Source organism: Oculina patagonica, chromosome 13, assembly GCF_052425735.1.
Source record: "Oculina patagonica isolate OP01 chromosome 13, crgOcupat, whole genome shotgun sequence".
NCBI lineage: Eukaryota > Metazoa > Cnidaria > Anthozoa > Scleractinia > Oculinidae > Oculina > Oculina patagonica.
This window is the reverse complement of record NC_135770.1, coordinates 6,822,866-6,831,744: the sequence shown is the minus strand read 5'-3', so window position 1 is coordinate 6,831,744 and position 8,879 is coordinate 6,822,866.

Genomic DNA, 8,879 nt, shown 5'->3' with positions numbered 1-8,879 from the left:
AGATGAAGCGTTCAGCGCTTATTCGGGCGGCAAAGAGCTCGCTTACGACCACATCCAGCGTGTTAAAGTGGTGACTTTTGCAAAAGGCTCCGACACACGTCTGAATCTAAGGGTCAACCCGCAGAGGAGGTCCATGAAAGGTATCTTGCTCCTATTTATTGAGCAATATAACAAAGGTGCAAGGAGCTCGGAAAAGTACATTAACCCGGACCTTACAAAAGTAAGCATCACTGTCAACGGCTCGCCAAACATGCTGTACAACAACGGCATCGAAGGAATGGACATTTGGGGAGAAGTTAAAAGATTCTACATGAAAGAAAAAAATAAAACGCAGCACATGACTCTGCAAAAGTTTTACACAGAAGACAAGTTTGGCCTTCTTATTGATCTGCGTTCCATGGCTGACCACTCGATGCACGGAAGCGGCACGCGCCTTGTGAACACAAAGGACGGTGTCCAGCTTGAGCTAGAGAGGAAAGCAAGCGGCTCAGGTAATTTGAACTGCCACATTTACGTAATCAGCGACGCCCAAATGAATATACTTGGCAGGCAGTTAGAATCTGTGCTTTTATAATTTTTTCTTTGAAAAAGTGTACCTTAGGTACATATACGAACGAAGATGGATCCTGCCAATATACCCTTCAACGCCCTCATTGTGGGACCAACGAACTCAGGAAAAACAAGATACGTGGTCAATCAGCTTTGTGGCCCTTTCCGAGGCAAGTTTGACTACATCGTGCTCATCTGCCCGACTTTCGAGCACAACAAGACTTATTATCGCTTTGCTGAGGAAGATATTCGATTTTTTGTTTTCATTTGCGAGCAGCACGAGGTGGAATCTTGGTTAAGGCTTTCAAGATTTCTTTTTGAGGGTACGAACACGCTTATCATCCTCGACGACTGTGCTGCTTCGAAAGATGTAAAAGGAAGAACAGGGGAGTTGGTGAATCTTGCTTTCTCTGCTCGCCACGCAGGCTTGAGCATATGGGTGTTAACTCAAAAATTGACAAGCATAACATCCTCATTCCGCGAAAATGTTGCGGCAATCGTTTTCTTTTACACCCCCTATGCCAAGACCACGAAGGCAATCTTTGAGGATTACGCTGGCGAACTTGCCAATGAGGATTACAAAGAAATCATTTTAAAGCTAAAAAAAAATAAGTTTTCGCATCTTGTCATTTCTCATCGCCACCCTTACGGCACAAAATTTTCTTATTGAACATATTTTTTAGAGTAATAAATGGCTGACCCGTTCGCAACTTCTCCTCCCGAGAGCGTCAAGGGCGCTGCAAGTGAACAAGAATTAGCTTCCGTAATGGAACTGCTAGGAGCTGAACCAGAAAGTACAGAAAGCGCTATGGCACTCATTCAAGGCCCTGACATTCCTGCTTTGCGTGAACAGCTTGCAATCCTTGTTTCAACAGGAAAAGCCAAAGAAGCAATCGGTGTGCAACTGACACACGAGCAGGTGAAGCGCTTGACAGATAAAGAAGTTGAAAAGTACTTAAAGAGATATGAGGCATACGTTGGATCCAAAACAACCGACAGCTTGATTGACAGCTTTATTTTTCTTGTTACTAAAGTCGTTGGTATGGCCGTAAATATCAAGGACGTCAATGATTATCAGAAGGAACTCAAAAACGACTACATCATCAGCAAAGAGCTGTCCACTTTGGCAGGCGGTCTGGCTTTGAAATGCGGCCGCTTTCTTGCCGTTGCAAATGCTGCGCTCATCACAACAAAGCACATTGTTTTAAACGAAGCTACAAAGTCGCACACTTCGCTGTGCGAAACCAAAGGTGCTTCCAAAGATGCGGACACAAACACTACTGAAGATTTTTCTGAGCAATGCTAAGAAAATGCTAAGTAATTACTGAACAATGCTTAGCAATTGCTTAGCAAAAAATCTTGCTGAGCAATTTTCTATTTAAATATTATTTTTTTTTATTATAAATGGCCGAGCTCGAACAAACTCCGATCGCTCAAGAAGAACAGAAACAAGTTACTTCAACAACTCCAGCAACAAAGCCTGCCAAAAATCCAAAGCGAGTTGCTGCTGGCAAGCTTGCAGCTGAAAAAACAAAACAGGCTCGTGAAGCACAGAAAAAAGCTGCTGTCGAGGCTGCTGCAATAATTGCAAAAGAAAAGGAAAAGAAATCTGCTGCTGCAAAGCGAAATGCAACACCACCGGACGTAACGGAACCAGCTCCGCCCGAGGCTCAGCCGCAATCAAGCGGTCTCACCACAAATCAATGGATATCTTTGCTTGGTATCGGCGGTGCAATCGTTACAACTTATGTGAAACGCGAAGACATAAAAGGCTTTATAAACGAAAAAAGAAGTCCAACATTTAAAGCTCCGCCAACTCTTATAACTGATGACACACCAGTTACAGCAGAAAGTATTGGAAGGGTTGCAACGCGTTCTTCAGACACGCCTTCGACAATCCAAAATGCCATTAGACCTCGCAAACAAAGAGGAATCCGTCCGATGGATTAAAAAATTTCTTTTGAACATTTATTTTTCATTTATTATACCGACAATGTCCCTTGGTTTTATTCTTGACAACCTTGTTAAAGGTGCAGCTATGGCTGGTATTGCATTACTTTGGTTTGAATTTTCCAAAACTTGCGTTAAAACCGCTATTCGGGTGCAAAAGGATGAGGATACAATTTTTAAAAGAGGTATAAAAAAAACAAAAGAAGTTGAATCTGGTGAAGAAGTTGCAAACTTTGCTTCGCAAAACGGTGAAGAATAAACAAAAAAATTTTTCAATTGAATATTTTTTATTATTTTATACTGAACCGCCATGTCCGACAACAAGCTCGTGAAAACGCTCATGGATGCCGCCACCATTACAGGTCTCGCCGCCGGAATCGGCTGGGCTGCCAAAAAAGTTGTAAAAGAAAACTTCACATCCGACCCAAGCAGCAGTTTTATGAACTATGTAAAGTTCACAGCCGTCATGGCTGGCAGCGTTGCACTTAAACAGTATCTCGAGGACCAGAAAATTCTCCCCACCAATTAAAAAAAAATATCATAATATAAGAACAAAAACACACAATGGCAAGCGTAGCGATTATGGCTGGCGGAGCTATCTTGAACGCTGCTGCTTTCATTGGCGGCAACTATCTTGCTCGAGCTTTGGGTGGCGGAGATGACGCCGCTTTGAAAGAAAAAGAAAGACACGACAAAGCTCTCGAGGCTTACCAGGCAGCTTACGCGAAGTACTCTCGCGACCGCACGAAGCTTCTCGACTGGATCGAAACCAACAATGAGATCAAACAGCAAGCGAAACAAAACTTTACGAACACAGACTACGCTTTCAAACTTTACAACCAGGCACATCCTGACAAACAAATGATTCCTCCGAAAGAACCCAAGTTCTCTGATTTCTATCAGCCAAGCGAGCAGCAGAAACAAGGTGAACTTATGTTCGTTGGCGCAGGCGCTCTTGCTCTTGGGTACGCTGCCTTTCGGTTTCTTTAAACGTTTCTTTTTTTTCTTGTATACGCATGGATGCAAAGATTTTTGCGGAGCAAAACTTTTCGAAGAAAATCTCGAAAGTCTACTATAGCCCCCAGGGCTATTGGAAGGGAATTGCTGCGATAAAAAAATTAGCCGAGGCGGCCAAGGTTTCCGAAGATGCCGCAAAAAAGTGGCTAGTTAAGCAGGCCCTTTGGCAGATCTACCTTCCGGCACCACGATACGTTCCTCGCCCAAAATTCGATGTTTCTTCTCCAAACGCGGTCCACCAGGCGGACCTTCTTTTTCTGCCACACGACAAACTGCCGCGAGGGCGAAAAGTTTACAAATACGCGCTGACTGTTGTTGACGTTGCCAGCCGTTTCAAAGAGGCCGAGCCTTTGACCTCCAAAGATTCAACTGAGGTTGCAAAAGGTTTTCAGACAATTTACAGGCGAAGTGCACTAAAATGGCCACAGATGCTGCAAGTTGACCCTGGTCGCGAATTCATGGGATCTGTTACTAAAGAAATGGAAAATCACAAAACCTATATTAGACGCGGGCGTGTTAACATTCACAGAGATCAAGCTATTGTTGAACGTTTTAATCAAACACTGGCAGGGCGCCTGTTTGGTTATCAGTACGGTGTCGAGATGAACCTGCCATCTGGCCAGCGGTCGACAGCGTGGGTAAAAAGGCTACCCGAAGTTGTTGCCGCTCTAAACAACGAAGTAACCAGTCTTACTGGTAAGAAACCTGCTGCTGCAATTAAAGAAAAGGCTGTTTCGTCAAAACCGTCCTCAAAATATACAAGACCTGTTGGCAAGAAAGAAAAAAAACTCCCCTCTCTCGTTAATGTGCGCTTTCTCTACCAACCTGGCGAGCTGGAAGGCGGCGTAAAAAGGGCTACAGATCCGATTTGGTCATTAAAAGTCTACAGCATTGAAAGGTCTGTTACTAAACCTAATCAGCCAGTTCTTTATTACTTGCACGATGGTCCAAAGCGCGGCTTCGTGCGTGAAGAATTGCTTGTTATTCCTCCAAATACACAGTTACCACCAAGCACTTAGTGCTTGAGCCCCTTGGGCTCAGAAAAGCTCTAAACGTTATGTTTATGTAGGCTTTGTTTCGCAAAACTTATACCCGTAAGCATTTGTATGTATCCCATCATCCGCTATCCATCGCTTTGAGTCAAAGGAGGATAGCGATTTTTTGTTCACCACTATCGAACACAACTCATGCTTAAAGCTTCTTAGCATGTGCATTTCGTGAAAGCTTTCCTTGGTTTGGAAAAGTGTTTCTTTGAAATTTTCGTGATTTATCTTTTTCTTTGTCACACACTCTTTTACCCCCTTTGCCTTTTTTATATTTATTTCGTCCACTTTTAGCATTTTGCAACATTTTAGCACACTTGCTTTCGGATGTTTCTTTATTATTTTTTTGACCAATTCTTCATCGTTTGCCATTATTGCCTGCATTCTTTTCCCGGCCCCTGCGCACGCGCACTCTTTTATTTCCACCTCAGGGAAGCCTTTCTTTATTTTTTCAATTTCATTTTTGCTTTCACCTTCTGTCATTATTGAATACATTTTTGGCCTCAAACAAACGCACTCTGAAATTTGTTTTCCTGCGCATTCGTCTTTCATTTTTCCCAAAACTTTTTTGTTTTTTGTTGAAAACAGCGAATGATCTTTCGGGTAGTCGCTTGTGTCGTACTTGTCAATGTTTTCTGCCATGTCCGCGTAAACGTCTTCTGTTTCTATCTCAAGCAAAAGGCTGTCTGTGTCTGTATACAAAAGCTCGCAACGCTCCCCGTACTCTTTTTTCAGGTGGTTGTAATAAAAATCGTACATACATAACTTGCTTACGTCAAGGATGGTCATGCCTGTGTAGACCGGTTTATTAAGAAAAAGCTTACTTTTTCGCATGTCTATTCCAACCAGATCGTTTGAAAACATTACATGTCTTGAATACAATGGGCTTGCAACTAATTTTCTTATTTTCTTTGTTTCGTCGCTGCGCACTATTCTTATGTCTACACGGTTTCTCAGGTTTTCCATTGTTTTTCCAAAAACTGAGTTATTCATCAGCTTGTAAAAGTTCTTTTCAAAGTCGCTTTTCGCTTCTTTTCGGAATTCTGTGTTCATCCGGATGTACGGCTCCATCCACGCCTCTTGTTCAAACTCTAAGACCCTGTGCACTTTTTTGAGTTTCATTCCCTGTTTTAGATAAAACTGCAAGTTTCGGTAATGCACGACGTAATTGGTTTTGTCTTCAAGAGTTAAAACAAGCTTTTCGGTGTCTGGCGGGTGCAAATCAAGATTTTTTATTGTTTTGTTTTGGTAAGGCGAAAACATTTCTTTGTTTATTTTCTTTTTCTCTGGTGCTAATGGATAGCTGTTGTGGGCGTCATGCAGCTCTTTCGGGTATTCCAAGTCCACCTCTAAAATCCATCCAGCTTTTGCATACTCTTTTTTTGTCGTTATTTCTTTTTCTGTTGGCATAACCTTTTTCCATCTAAATCCACTTTTTGGAAGCGGCTTGCTCATTGCCCACCCGTAAAGGTTATTCGCATCGAGGTACGTTATGTATTTTTTTGGCTGGCTCGGGTCAAATCCCTCAACATAAGGGTTGTTCGCCTTTGCATACCTCTTGCTTACCATCGAAATCCCGCCTCTTATTCCCCTTTCGACAAAAAGATGCATTTCATAGTCTGTAAGTAACTCAAGCTCCACGCCTGTCTTTTTCAAGAGTGCGTCCCAAGCAAGGCCTGGCGTCGTGTAATAATTCGCGGGGTCCAACCCGTACTTCTCAAGACAGAGTTTTCGGAAGCTTTCAAAGACGTCGGCTAACAGGGTCACGTCAGTCTTAACGTACAAATCGTGGTAGTCGCCCAGGGTCTGGCAGCCAAAGGTTTCCCACACGTTTTGCGCGTGTTCGTACTCTTTATCCGTTATGTTCTCATCATTAAGTTTGCTGTAAAACTTTTCTTTTTCAGGCAAACTTGTTTCGCTAAATCTTTCCCATGAGTCCATGTATTCGTAAGGATAGATTCCCTTTTTGCAAAGAAGTTCAAAACTTTCATCAGACGACTGTGTTGAATTAGATTTTGTTATATTTAATTCCTCCTTCGGCATCGCTTTTACAAGTGAATCAAGACTTCCTTTAAGAAAGTTTAAGCTGTCTATAAAACGCAGTTTGCCAAGTGAAAATGTGATGTATTTTTCCATGTTGTTTGCAACACATTTTACTTCTTTCTGTGCCTCTTTTGAAATCTTTGAAATTGACTGCATTAAATGGTGCGCATCATAACCCCTCAGGTTGTGAAATGCAACTGGTATTTGGACCTTTTTCGGATCTAATCGCATCATAAAGTTACAAATGTTGTGTGCGGCTCCTCGAAACTTGCCTGTTATGTGGCAATGGTCTTTTACCACATCCTTGTAGTTCGGCTGGATAAGCGGCTTGTGGCACGCTAAGCAGTTTTTTTGGTTTTTCGCTGCTAATTTGTGTGTTTCTTTTTCAAGCTTTTTTAGCTTATAGTGGGTTTCGGTATCCAGGTTTTTTGCCTCTTTTTCCTTTCTGTAATAACATTTTTTGTGCATCTGTCCAAAGTAATTAAGCTCCTTTTTATTTCCAATCCAAACTGGCAAAGAGTCCAAAAAGTTTTGTTTTATTAGCGTTTCTTCGCAAATGTGGCAATTGGTTGCATTTTTGAAGTTTACCCAGTCTTTTGCCGTCATCACAAGAGGTTTTGGCTTTGACAATTCATATCTTATTTTTCTTTCTTCACTTAAAAGACAGTTCAAAAATACTTCAACGGCGTTTTGTCCTCTGTACACAAATGTTTTTTCGTGTTCACCATCACTCCTTACAACTGTGTAAGCAAATCCGCATGCCTCGTGCTGTTCTGTTTTGTCTGTGTAACTCGGCTTCATGTCTTTCACTTCTTCACCAAGGTCTTTTCTTTTCTGGCGCTCCTCGGCCGTTTCGCGTTTACACCCTTCTATTGGCCTTAGCAGTGCCTCCAAGTCGGCGTAAATTTGGTAAGGCGCTTTCATTTGTTTGTGGTAGTTTTTAAAAGAAAGAGTGTTTTTCCCCTTCTCCGGCATTTCGATTCTTGTTGGTCTGCCTTTAGCGCCATTGCAATATTTTTTGTGCTTTTCGAGCAAGTCTTCTCTTGTAAAACCTGTCAAGCACATCATGCAAAAGTGTTTTTTATGCTGATCTCCGGTTTGGTCATGTAACAAAGCACTTACTCTTTTTATAAAACAGTAGTGCTGTGTTAATCCTGACTCAATCAACATAAGAAATATACGGGGAATGCTATTTTCTTTTTCGCTTAATCTTAAAGGTATCACACATTCGTCTTCTGAGTCCCACCCAAGCACATTTATTGCAAGGTTTTTATTTTGCGCCTCAAGCCTGTCAATCTGCTTTAGTGGAGTTGGAAAATTGATTCCATTGTAGTTAATGCCGTCGTCAACTGGGTATCTGCTTGTTCTTTGTGGATTTTTCCCATCTCTTGGAGGAAATAATGCAGCTCTCAAAGCCCATTTTAGGCATTGGTTATCTCTGTTTTGCACGTTAATAATTGCTTTCTTGTTTGCCAACTTTGGGGGCAAAGGCAAATAAGTTCCTCCTCTCAATGGCTGATAACGCGCAACGTTGATGTACGCATTTGTTATTCTTTCAATGGCCCACCCAGAGCCGTTCTCTGACCAACCCTCAATTTCTCCCTTTGCTTTGTCAATAAATTTGTCAAACTCTTTTTTTATTTGGTCTTTGTCGTTTTTTAAAAAAAGGTGTGGTTCACTTTCTCTGAAATAGTGTTCCATGTGTTGCGTCTCACCGTCTATTTTTTTTGAAAATTTGACTTCAAGTCCAAAGCTTGCTTTTAAATTTTGTAAGTCATCAATTTCGCTTACCAAAAGCTCATAAAACTTTTTTTTGTTTTTTCTTGCAAAAGTGTAAAGATCTTTGTTGTTTTCGTTAGCTTCCGGTATGTTCATTTTCCATACACGGAGCCATTCGTTAAAATCGGTGTGGGCCAATAAAAAAGTTAAATTTCTTTGGGGGTTTTCTTGAAATTCACGGAGGTTTTCCTCCATCATAGCTTGCAAAACTTCTGACGAATATCTTGCGGCAGCCATTTTTCGGTGTATATACCTTAAAAATATTTGTTCAATTGATATTTATTCCTAGCACAGGGTTGGCCTTGCGAGCCCCGCACACAAAAGGGCTGGCCTTGCGGGCCCCACACACATGAGAGTTTTGGCATTGCGACCCCCACACACATGAGAGTTACCGGTTGTGGACACAACTTGCAAAAAATAGCGAGGCGAGACTGGCGAGCCAGCGAGCCAGGCGAGCCCGAGCGGTTTTTTTGCAAGTTGTGCCACAACCGGTAACTC